Genomic DNA, 13,409 nt, shown 5'->3' on the forward strand with positions numbered 1-13,409 from the left:
AATGCCAGAATAAATTGAAAGGAAATAATGAGGTATATACAGGAAGGAGGAATGAAAGGCAGGAAGTTATCCCGACATGGATAACAAAAATTGCGTTTAGAAGCATATTAGAGAGAAAAAATAAATACATCGAACTGTATTAACAAATTGCGCTTCTACAATACCAGAAAAGAGCCATATTTAACCATGACACGAGGCTTGATAAACGAGAAAAGAAAATGCGAAAATGAAAGGTGACATAAAATGAAATGCCGCCTTGAAGTTACAGCACCAACTCGTCGTGACGTCAATGATATTGAAGGCCCCTGATTGGTCTCAATTATTATTTTTACAGCGAAGCTGTAAGCCTCTACCGTCCAAGGAAATTTTCGTGTCGTTGAGGTGGTAAGCAAAAAAAAAAAAAAAAAAAAAAAACCTACCCATACGTGGGCCGATCCCGAAGATGGTGCAATGCCGGACCGAGCCTCGGCGGAGGTACAGTTCGCCACTAAGGAGACCACATACACAGCTTCGCTGGGCATCCTTCTTCACACAGTGGATGGGCACTGAGTTTATTTTTTTTTTTTTGGTATAGATGTACTACATTGTGTTCTAATGGAGTCAAAGACTGAATGTAACAATGTACTTCAGCAAAACAGATAATTGGGCGAGTTGGTTCATTTTGACGGTATTTAACTCGTGCAGAAAGACCGACCACGAGTATTTAAGCACGCGTGTGCTCCCTTGCTGTGCTTGTGCTTGGTCTTTCTTGCACTACAATACAACTACAATACAACTAATTAGCAAGCCTCGACAACACTTACGAAGCCACCATCGCCGAAATACGAGACATTACATTGAAAGTCATGAAGTCATAGTGAGAGAGTGGAATGAAAGGACTGAATTGGGACTTGTTGGTACCGATACCATTATGTCCATACCCCGAGCGCTTAGCGAGAGAGAAAGTGTGATTGTGAAGAGGAAGAGGCGCTATTTTCTGCAGCCCTAGCGACACCATGAGCGCTTGTGTGAAAAAGGGCAAGGGGGGTCCTCTATTGGATGTTGTATTTGAGTGCGTGTGTGCACATGCGAGTGTGTGTCCTTGCGCTCCGAAGCCGTTACCAACATGCGCATTGCAGTGGTGATGAGCGCGGGAGCCCAAACTGGACAACAGAGAATTTTGTGACCAGGGGCGCTGTAACGTAAAACTATTCCAAACTTTTCTTTTCCAATTCTGCAAACAGCCTACAGCGATTGGTCAAAAACTTTTTTGAACCACCCCCACTTCACCTGTCTGTCACGCAATCTCACTAAAACGGCGATAGCTCCCCGTCTGATATGAGGTGTACACACTGATTATGCATGATTGCACCGAAGAAAAAAAATTGTTATTTCTGATTCGACGCCTTTTTCCCATAATCCCTCGGCTATTGGTCAAAAGATTTCGAGCTGCACCCACTTCACTCGCCTTTCACGCGACGTCACAAAACCGCGAAAACTCACCGCGTCAAAGTGACGTGTGCGCGTTAAAGATGCATTAATATGCCGAACAAAACTGAATTTTCTTCCGAATAGCCGCAGGCTGCCCCTTTCCGAAAGGAATAAAAGATGGCTACCGCCGATTGCTCCGGCACTGGCTACTCGCCCCTGCTGCAGAGCACGGGTTTATTTGCGTGTACTAAAACTTTTTGCGTGGCCGTATAACGTTTTCGAGAACTTTCGGCACGTTTACGACCTCCTTCTGCCAACTCTTCTTTGCTGAGGATCCGCTTTAGCATCATTTTTAAGCTTCCGTTGCATGCTGCTGCGATTGTCGATGAGCCACCGCAAGCTAAGTAAGAGAAAGCGGACCAATCGCAGACGCCGGCACCACCCTTTTCACCCGGTTATTGATATTCAGTGCAGTGGCTCGGCCCCATCGAATCCCTCTCCACTTGAGCGTTCTTCTCGCCTCTTGTGAGCCAATTAGGTAACACACGCCGCACAGTGCAGGCAATGTTATTCGTTTTTCAAACAAACAAAAGTGACCTCCTATGAACGAGGGGAGCATTTAATTGGTTTGTTTAGACAACCCTGCGGGTGACCGCTCGATGCTTGCGTCGGCGGTTACCCAAACGTGACGTCAGGAGATTGGAATAAAGACATATTGGAATAGTTTTACGTTATATGGCCCCTAGTACGAAAACTGGATCTAGGGGAGGTATTCTGTAGGAGTCAACTTAGTGGACTGTCCATTTGGCTGCTGCGGATTGGCTGGGGCCGCTCGTATACTTCTCGCTCGTACAGCCGCATTCAATCAGCAGCGGCCGAAATGCACAGTCCACTGGGTGGACTCTTACGGAATAACTCTCCCCCCACACCCCCCTGATATGAAAGAAGCGAAAACGAGAAAAATTATTAGGTAGAACTCCAAAGGCAGTTGATGACGACAACATTCGATTTTACAGCGAAGCTGGCAGCCTCTAGTCGGACGGGATTTTTCGTGGCGTGCTCACCCAAGAAACGGCAACTGGAAAAGGGGTTTGTGTTTTAGTTTTCGCGCAATATAACTATGTTCTCTCGTATATTCCAATTACGATCGGGCGCTATCATGCTTGTAGGGTGTAAGTCGTACTTTACGAATATTCTGACTTTATTACGTTGAGAAATTCAATTACCTCAATAACGCACTTGCTCGAGGCGGAGGGCCTTAGAACAAACGACAGCTGAAAGGCATTGTGTTTGCGTTTCCGCGTGACAAAATTATGTTTTTTCATATATTCGAATTACAATCCGATGCTATCATGTCTGCAGGTCGTGTCTAAGTCGTACTTTACGAATTTTCTGACGCATTTTACGCTGAAAAATTCCATTAGTTCAATAACACACTTGCGCTAGCGCAGGGCCTACGGATGTATGCTGTGCTAACGTTAAGCGGCCGTGGCCACTCAGACTGACCTCAAACGGCTGCTGGAAAAGGCCTTTGTCTTTCAGTTCGCGCATAACAGATTTATGTTTTCTCGTATATTCGAATAACAATCCGAAGCTACCATGTCTGCAGCTTGCGTGTAAGTTGTAATTTACAAATTTTCTGACACAATATACCTTTAAACATTCTTTAGTTCAATAAGACACTTGCGCTTGTCGGACCGCCTAGAACAATTAGGACGTACGCTGCGCTTTTGCACACGTGCGTGCGTGGCGTACGTCGCTTGTGGTGGTGGTGCTTGTGTAACGTCGTCTATCGTCCGTACCAGCTTCACGGTACATCCACTTTGACCGCTTTGATAGAGTAAAATGGAGGCGGATTTCTTATTTTGTATTTGCTTGTGGCACGTTCGATTGGTCTGCAATTCCGTGAGCCGTTACTCGTGGCCCTGCTAAGAGGCAGTGGACTGCTACTGCAACCTACAGCTACCATTTCTACCCTTCGGCTGCTATAGTGTCTCTGCAACGACACTTGCGGGAAAAGCCGGCTTCGCACCAGAGCTTGCATTAACTTATAAAACCCTTTTTGCTTTGAATACGTTCTTCTCTGTATGGCACATCTGTTATGAAACTGAGCTTTCTTTATGAATAATGGAACCTCACGCAAACGTAGTGGGGCGTGGACTAAGTTTACATTAAAACGCGTTGCCTTAGCGAGACGAATGGCGGCGGATTCAGTGGCTCGTTACGTGTGTTGCTCCTATAGGGAGTATGTCGCCGCCCTGGGGAGAGGAGGGGGTTGGGCGCTGTTTATTATTGTTTGCTTTCTTTTTGCAATTCTGGCACTCGCTGCTTCGCATTGCGACTACCCAGCCTGTCACTGGCACGTGGAACATTTCGGAGAGCTCTGCAGCGTGACTGTATTCAAAGAACTGACATATCCAGATGGTCAGACCTTGGTGTGCACTATTTAGTTCCCCAAGATTGTTTCCTGGAAGTGTGTTTTTGGCAGTTGCTCCGATGCCAGTGGCGGGGTGGACAAGCTCCGCTAGAGCGAGCACCTCCTGTCCTTTATTATCTTCATTTTTTTTTCTTTTGGCCGTTGTTGGCTCTGTTGGAGTCACCCTGCGAAAACGAGATCTCTTTGTACTCTTTACCATTCCCTTTATTTTATGTGCGTGCGCGCGGGTTATGAGTGAGTGGGCGGATTTAGACGTTTGAACCAAGGCTATAGGTGCTACCCACGTTTTCAAGCAGCCTTAAGTGTATAAGAAAGCAAAGTATCAAATGTGCATCCCTCTGTGTATTGCCTTAGCTTACGTCATTATTTATTCCAGAACTTCCTTTTTACATTTCGTTCGTTTACAATTTTTTCTGTCTTCGCTGGGTATACTGCTTACCATCCTCGATGCTTGGCTAAATGAACAAGGAAGCGGTGTGTGCCGCGTTTTCTTTTGACAATGAGAAGTTGAAGCTTTATCATTTACCTCTCGAAGCCGTTCAAACGAAAAAAAAAGAAGGAAACAGTGAGTTTCTTCCTTTCAGATTTTCCTAAAACTTTGCCAAATAAATTTACCCTTAGTGCTGGGAGTACGAAAGAAGAAGTCATCCACTATAGCGAGCGAATAGCGAGGCTCGAGACAGGACATAACTTCGAGTATCGCGCGTGACGCAACAAGGAAATATAAAACCCATCCTCCAAGACACGCATGGACACCACGCGCGCGCACACACACACAAACACACTTAAACAAGCACATATGCACACGCACATGAAAAACGCGGGGCAATATCTTCGAGATATGCACTTCAATATACACGCGGCAATCTAAGACGTAAATAATTGCTCCCCCTCGCGCTCCTCTTCATTGTGAACAATGGACCCGTAGCGGCCCCGAGACGCGAATATATGTTTGTTTTCTTTCAACCTTAGGCGAGCGCTTGTTTTATTTTGATCACACACGAAGAAACTTACTCGCGACTGCCTTGTATCCGTCATGCCTTTTTTCTACATGTGTTAATAATGCCGCACCTCTCGCGGAGAACTTCGCGCCTTGCCGACATCACAACTCCGGGCACTCCAGATTCGGCATGTCATCGCATTTTTCCCGTGCGGCCAGAACAAAGGGCACAGAAGTGCCGGCTGGGAACTCACGGTGCGAACGGGAAGTTCTCGACGTTGACGGATTGCCGCAACGCTCTTCCGGCTCCGCCCTCACTTGCACCTGTCGCACCCTTTTGTCCTCGGCTGGACCAACGCAATGCCTGCTTGCTTGCTTTCTGTTGGCGCGGGAAAAGGCAGCCGTTCGCGCCCCGTTCCCGCTATACACGTGCATGACCGAGTACCGCCGAATGTTCGCAGAAAAGAATTGGCTGCCACTGGCGGTAATGGCCTCGGCGCCCTTGTCGAGCAGTCCGCCTAATTTTCTCGCCGTTTGCTCTGTCGTTGCGCCCACCCTCCTCCGTTTGGCTGCACTGTTTCTTTCCTATGTTTTCTTTTCCGTTGCTCTTTTTGTCAGCCACAGCCACCTTTTCTCGTTCTAGCTGGAAGCAGCTTGTCGAGAGGTCCTTTTACATGCTCTCGGCCCCCGAAGTGGCACTGGGACAAGAGCGGCAACTGCGCATGCGTGACGCCCGAGCGACCACCAGTCAGCGGTAAATCTGAACGTGGTCTTGAACTTATCGCCTCTCAAGAAACCCAAAGGGGCATCCGCGCACGCTATCATTTCACAAGCCGCGTATATGTGATAAGGACAATGACGTATCGCAATTTCTAGTCTATCACATAATGGTGTACTCAAATGACATTTACGCGTTGTAATTTTTTCTTGCGTTGGATGAAGGTGTAAAGCCTTAAAAATACTGGCGAACGGCGGCTAGCGACTGACTGCCCTAAAGCAAAAATGCTACAATGGTTGTTGCTCCTTACCAGGGTCCGCTTTCGTAAGAATGCTCTCACGCTAAAACTCTTCGTAAGAGTGGATGCCATCCCCCTGTGATTATCAACGCCGGCCTGCCAACGGCAAATACTACTTATGATCAAAAAGCTTTGTGAATTTTACTCCATTTTCGGTTTTGGTACCCAAGAGTCGAAGGCATCGTCACGTCGTGAAAGCCTTGGAAAAATCATGCGTGGTATTCAACTACATTTCAACAAAGAGTAAATTGAAGACGCCAAAAGTAAATGGAAATAGAATGAAATTTCTACAATTACTTTTGTGAGGGATACAGTTCAGAGTTATAGCTGAGCGGGTTTACCGGCCAGTGGGCGAGCGGAGATGATGCCACTGGGCATGCGCGGTACGCTGGGGCGGCCAGCGTGTTTACGGAGCGGGCCGCTCGCTGGCTTGTCACCTTTCCCCAGCGGAGCGCGCGCAGCGGTCCGGCGTTCTTGCGAAAGAAGCATGGCAACCACCCGCGCGAACAGCCCCGGCATGTCTTCAAACGCGGTGCTGGTTCGCCCGCAGGCAAAAACGCCTTGGAGGTGCTTCACCACTGAAGAGGACCTCGGTATACTGCGGTAGGTTTCTGCAATGAGGCCGTTTGGAGACGAAGTGGATGACCGCGATCGAGAACCTGAAGCGAACGCTTGACCGCGAGCTGACGCTTCGTAGCAGTAACTCCAACCTTGTTCGACAGGCGACGCAGCAGAACGCTCCGCTCAAAAAACCCCTTGATAAATTGAACGTAGCGACACTTTCTTCCCCGCGGCGCTTTCCTCCCCAACTCTCCTCGCGCGCAAGCTGCGCGCTCTGCGCACGGCACGCTCTTTCTCCTTGGCTTCCGCGACGGGCCGCAGTATTTGATGGAGGCGCATGATTTTGGACCAATTGCGCGCCCCAGTGCTGTAGAAAATTTTGAAAAAATGGTTATAACAGCATCGAGAATGCTGAAAGTAACGTTTATGAGGAGGTTGCTTTCTTCTTAAAGCTATATGAATGGGGCATACTGCTGTAAGAGAAGCCTTGAGGCGATTTCTAGGAGGAGGAGGAATAAACATTTAATGTATAACCAGCACTCTATGATGGCCGGGCCTAAGCTTCCCATGAAGGGACGTCGAGGGCTTGCCTCGCCGCCGCCTCACTGGCGTGCTGGGTCGCCCAGGTTTGGTCGTCGAGGGCTGAGCTCCGCACAGCCTCATGCAACCTCGACGAGAGAGTCGTGGTGTTAGCCTGTGTGTACTGTGCTGGGCACTCCCACAGCATATGCGGAAGCGTAACCGGGTGAATGCCACAGCACCGGCAGTTGGGGGTAGTGTAGACGTCTGGAAATATAAGGTGGAGGTGGGCGGATGAAGGGTACGTCTGTTTGTAGCAGACGCAGGGTGGTAGCCTGCGCCCGGCTGAACTTGGGGTGAGGCGGGGGGAAGGTTCGCCGAATGAGGTAAAATGCCTTAACGAGATTGTTATAAGTTTTCAGATTGTCCCTGGTGTCCAACTCATCTCCAGTAACTCCAGCGCAGTTGACTAGGCCTCGCGCAATGGACTGGGTGACCTCGTTGAGATTGGGGAGGTGTGGGTGGACAGGGCCCGCATGTGCCGGGATCCAGGTGAGGGAGATTATGCTGTCTTTAGAGTGTGGTGCCTGGCAGAGGATGCGAAGAGCTTGGGGAGAAATACGGCCTTTGCTGAAGTTAGTGACGGCTGAGCGAGAGTCACACACGATGGTGTGACAGGTGGGATCTAGAGTGGCCATGGCGATGGCCACTTCTTCAGCCGTCTCGGCAGTGGGGGTAGTGACGCTGGAGGCGTGGTGTAGGACTACATCGCGTGTGACGACGACCACAAATCGTGTGCCATGGGAATATTGGGCTGCATCAACAAATGTGACGCCAGGTACGTGAGCAAGGGCTTTTATGATAGTTCCGGCCCGAACTTGGCACCGGGCCCTGTTATATTCAGGGTGCATGTTTCTAGGGATAGGGTCTATGTAGATCCAGCTACGGATGTCGGTCGGTATCGGTTGTTTGGGGCCCTGTTGCTGATGGTAGGTGAAGCCAAGCGTGGACAGAATAAAGCGCCCCGTTTCAGTAAGGGTGAGCCGTTCAAGCTGAGAGCGTTGTTGGGCTTCAATGAGTTCGGAAAGGTGATTGTGAACTCCCAGTTGGTCGAAGAGTTCAGTGCTGGTGCAATGTGGGAGACCAAGTGCTTGCTTGTAGATCCCTCGTATGAGGGTGTCGAGCTTGTTTTGCTCAGCCCGGTACCAGTTGAGGTACGCAGCAACGTAGGTAATGTTACATATGACAAAGGATTGGACGCGGCGGAGAAGGCTTTCTTCTTTGAGTTCCCCTCGTCGGTTAGAGATACGTTTAAGAAGTCGTAGGGTGTTTTGAGATTGGGCACAGATCTTGTTGAGAGCCAAGGTGTTGGAGCCGTTGGTTCAAGCAGATGTTTGAAGAGTTTCCACGAGTAGGGGCGATGAAGTAGTCCATCCACCGTGTTACACAGCTCAGTCCATTGTTGCCGGCTGAGAGTTTGACAATGCTCCTCAATGGCTGTGTTGAGTTTGGAGATCTTACTTCTGAGGCGACGGTTTAGGCGCTCCCCCTCCATCGAGCTAGGATAGAGGCCTTAGCCTCCAGAAGATGGGCGAGGCGGCTATCCATGCGTTCAACTGAGGTATCTGTAGTTACCACCCGAGTGGCCGTTTGAACATTAGTGCGTAGCGTTTGCATCCAGGTGTTAATGTCGGCAATGCCTTCTGCTGAGGTAGAACCTATGCGTATCTTATGAAAAACATCCCAGCCGGTAATGGAGAATTCTTTAGTGGGGGTAGGGGCGGCAGCGAGTTGGGGTAAAGAGAGAGCAAGGATATAATGATCGCTGCCCAGGTCTTGCTGGGTATTGGTCCAGTGTGCATTGTTGATATGTTTGATGAAGGTGAGGTTCCCGGGTAGTGGAGGTCCCGAGGCATGTGGGGAAGGAGGGATCCGTGATGAGCGTAAGGCCTAAGTCGTGGTAATCTTGCCAGAGGTTGCGAGCTGCAGCTTCCGTGCAAAAGTAGCCCCAGCCTATATGGGCGAGGTTGAAATCGCCGCCGATGAGTAGGGGGAGCGTTCCAGCTACGCGAAGAGCTTTGTTAAAGAGGGTGAGGAAGCGACACCTTGCTTTGTCACCCAGCAGCAGCATAGGTCTGACACCTATGCTGCTGACAAAGAGGGTGGGTGGTATGGAAGGTTTGATAACCGGGGAGCGTGGTGGGGGCGGTATTGGTTTCTTGAAGTAGGATAGCATCCGGGCGGCGGTTATGTTGGCGTAGGTATTGATTGAGTACCGGTTGCTTCTGGTGAAAGCCTCGGCAGTTCCACTGCCAAATGAGGGCGTCTTGATTAGTGTGAGCCATGATGGGAGATGGTGGATGTCGCCATCGGCGTCCCGGAAGGGTCGCAGATGGGGGCGGCATGGCTAGGAGGCGTGAGAATATTAGTTTCCAGGTTAGTCACTCGTTGGACAATACCAATGAAGGCTTGCTGGATGGAGTCCAGTGCATGTTGGATAGTTGTTTGAAGTGAGATGAGCATGTCTTTGACTTCAGAGCGGACCTGGCCCGTGGCTCCATCTTGCAGGGCTCTCTTCTTGGGGGCGGGAGTCGAGGGGGCCTCCTGACTAGGCGCAGGGACGTTCTGTGCGATAGGTGTAGGGGCTGGTGTTTGGGATTGTTTGAGGTCTCTAACCTCTTGCGTGAGTTTAGTTAGGAGATCGCGTAGGATGGCGTTCTCTCGCTTAAGCTGAGCTATTTCTGGGTTATCTGGTGAAAGAGGAGGGGAGGTGACTTGTGTGTTGGCGATTTTACGACCCTCTCGCGAGGTGCCCCTGAGCGCCTCTGCGAAGCTCACCTTGTTGTTGGTAGATGTGATGCGTGAAGCCGATGCAGACCGGGATCTTGAGCATTGTTACCTGGATCGAGATGGAGTTCTGGAGCGGGAACGGCTCCCCCTTGACGGTGTGCGGGAGCGTGGCCTGGTTCTGGTGTTGAGGGTGGACATGCTTTACTTTGTGCGTGTGATCTAGTATTGCTGTGGCACACCCATCTGCATTTGTTTTTTTTCTCTTGCCTGTGCGCGTATGTGCCCCGTAGGTATTATATTCAGCGCGCCTTCGCATAAGAATTAGTCGCGAGTGCATCGTCCGTCCATGTGCTTGTCTTATTGATGTGAAAGTAACTATTGCGCTGTGGTCTCTAAACTGAATAGGACAATTGCGTAATTTCAGTGCGCGAAAGCGTGCGCGATCACGCGAACACCCCCTGCACATTGCCTGTATCCGTGTGAAAACCAAATAGTAAATGTCACCCACTCATGCATGCGAGGCAGCCCAATTCAAAGCAAATCCAAGAACTGAAAAATAATGCAGAAACTCCACTAGAGTTGTTTAGGCATGCGTAAGCATACGCCCAAATTTCAAGTTGCCCCCTCCCCCCTCCCCCCCCCCTAAATTTAAGTTGGCCCACTGCCAAATTTTAAGTTGTCCTACACCCAAATTTAAGTTGGGCCACATCCAAATTTCAAGTTGGCTCACCCCCAGATTTCAACTTGGCTTATCCCCAAGTTGGCCCAACCCCAAATTTTACTTGGCCGACATTCAAATTTCACGTCGACTCAACCCCTGATTTCAAGTTGGCCCACCCCTACTATAAGCTTCCCCATGCATTTTCTAAAAAGTCCTATGTATTATATGGGTATTCTCTCTTTATTGATTTTCTGGAGGTTAAAATTGTTTCTTATCGCTTATAATGAGACCAGTCATCTGCATTTACACTATTACAATGAATCAATGTTTTAGGTTTGCAAATTACGCAGTTTTGTGCATATAAAAGGCATTACACTTTCCGCGTGACTGGGCTGGCGTACTCGCCAAAGAATGCTTACGCATTAAAACTCAATTAATTATTATATTATAGGGTTTCACGGGCCAAAACCACCACCTGATTATGAGACACGCCGTAGTGGGGGCATCCGGAAATTTTGACCACCTGGGGTTCTTTAAGGTACACCTAAATGTAAGTACACAGGTGTTTTCGCATTTCGCCCCCATTTCGCATCAGCCCAAACACGGAAGAGAAAAGCGGGAAGAAAGATGTGCAGATCCAACGCGCATGTTGAAATATACGTGTAGCAAAGCTCTCGGGAAGCGGTTGATGCACTTATCTGCACCATGTAACCCTTATAGTTGAGATCATTGGATTAATAATAGGATATAAATTTTGCCACTTAATTCCTGTGTCTAGCGCAAAGGAAACTGACGCGCGCATATGCTCTCGCGTACACGTGCTGCACAATGTCTGAAATCTTGCATGTGCTTCTGTATGCTTGTATATCTTAATTTCTTCTTATTTATTTTAAACGAACCGGCCCTTTCTTGGCCAATCTACCACCGCGGGCATGTGCCACAGTATGAAAATCATAATCATCATCAACACACGGCGATCATATAAAAATGTCTAGTTGGCGTTGGCACAATGTTAATTCCAACTTCTTGGCCAATCCTCGTTGGGGGCACGTGTCATTTTACCACACGCTTCTTGGCCAAAACCCCGTTGTGGATATATGTCATTGTGCGGATATCGCGACCATAGTAATTAACACGCTGACACGCATCTTGTCGATCCCCCGCTGTTGGGATGCTCCATAGTATGGAAATCACAATCATCGTCAACATGTGACTATCCTGCCAAAGAGTTGGTGTTGGCGCGATAAGTACCACCCACTTCGTGTCCAACAACCCTTGTGGGCATGTTCCCTTGTATGGAAATCATTGTCACCATAATCAACATGTGGACGTATGTCTTGGCTGATTCTCTGTTAGGGGTTTACACGAACTTTCTGCAATAGCTGTTTTTAAAAACCGCCTGTATTTCATATTTTTGTCGCTGCTTTTGCTTTGGACTTTTCGTTCTCTTTTGGAACGCCATGGACGCAGGTGGGAAGCCAGGCGTCGGGAAGGATATTTTTGTCCGTATATTTGAGGGCAATGCGGGAGTCGATCTGCTTTACTGACGTCCTGGTGATAATGCTATCTTCCACGTCCGTGAACAATGGAAGACATCCAGTCGAAATCCGGATCCTTTTATCTCTGTGAGATTTTATCTATCCACCCATGTCACCACAGGGGTTCTCTAGTGTTTTCTAGGTTTTCTAGTGTCTTTTACATAATTAAGCTGAGTGGAATACCGCGCATACAAGGCACATCAGACTGCACAGACTAAACCCTTCGCTTCAACTCGGACCTCCAGCCGGACTGCACCGACGCCAAGCGTCTTTTCTGTGTAGGTTGTCGTTAGGAGTTGCCCTCACGAAAGCTTATTCAGCCCTAATTGGAATGGCTGGAAATCCTGCATATGATGATGTCTGCGGCTACGAGGAGAACACTGATCAGCTGTTGTGCCGCTGTCCTCAGTTTGGAGCACAAAGGCAATCAATGTCCAACGCATTCAGGCAACTAGATGATCGTCATCTGAGTGAACAGACAATACCGGGACACCGTCCCTACCTATCATCGGCTAAGAAGGCAGTGAAGGCACTTCTGTGCTTTCTGAAAACGTCTGCCTTGTGCCACCTCCTTTGACTGTGTGGTACTGTTCGTGCTCGTCTCTTTGCCCCCACCTCTCTCTCGCTCGCTTCTTTCAATTCCCCTTCTCCCTTCCCCAGCGCAGGGTAGCCAATGTGACTCTTGACTTATTCCCTGCCTTCCTTTTATCTCTTTCTCTTGGCATAATGAAAAAATGTTTGAGGGCACGTTTCTGAGGCTGCAGTCAGCCTTATGCTAAGGGAGTACGCTGATTGGTTTTTGAAGTAAACTCATTTGAGAGACTGTCGCGCTTTTCCGTAGCTGATAAAATGCGCGCTTGCTCGCCGATTGGTCTTGCCGGCGCTTGCGTCATTCTGTCCTACCAGAACCAGCTGAGATGTCGCTGGCTGAGAAACTTGCCGAAGGAGAAACTTTCAGGCGTCGCCGATGAAAAATCTTCGCGCAAGAAGAAAATAGGAATTCCCCCTTTTTGTGGGGCGGGCTGGCTTACGCTGGTCGCGTAGTTCCTGGAGGCAACCGGTCTATCGTGCTCGCTCTAGGGACCTACGCTGCCTACGGGACGTTGCTGCCAAGGGTCAACCCTTCTATTTTCTCCTTGCCTCTCTCGTTTTCCTCCCCCTTATGGGCGCTGAGCCGTGCTCACTGTAGGGAAGCAGAAATAGCGCCTCTTTCCGCTGCGTAGCTTCATGAGGGGTAGCGAGAAGGCGTCGATCGTTTTCAGCGGCCTCTCCGATTGGTGCGAGGGCATGGGATAGTTCGTCGCCGGGTAACAAGGGCGATGGCGTTCCTTGTCAGTCTTCGCCTTGTATCAGATATAAGGATAAGCATTGTGTAGTTTCGTGGTAGGGAAAAAAAGAAAAAGAACACAAGCAGTTTTTGCGTTTTGATAACTTCTAGCGTGCAATCAAAAATAGCTTCTAGATAAAAAATGTTTCTTTTAATTGATCTGTCAGGAATATTTGCCTGTACGCCTCGAAAACTATTGTACGCCACTGC

The sequence above is a fragment of the Dermacentor andersoni genome, chromosome 4 (genome assembly GCF_023375885.2).
Source record: "Dermacentor andersoni chromosome 4, qqDerAnde1_hic_scaffold, whole genome shotgun sequence".
NCBI lineage: Eukaryota > Metazoa > Arthropoda > Arachnida > Ixodida > Ixodidae > Dermacentor > Dermacentor andersoni.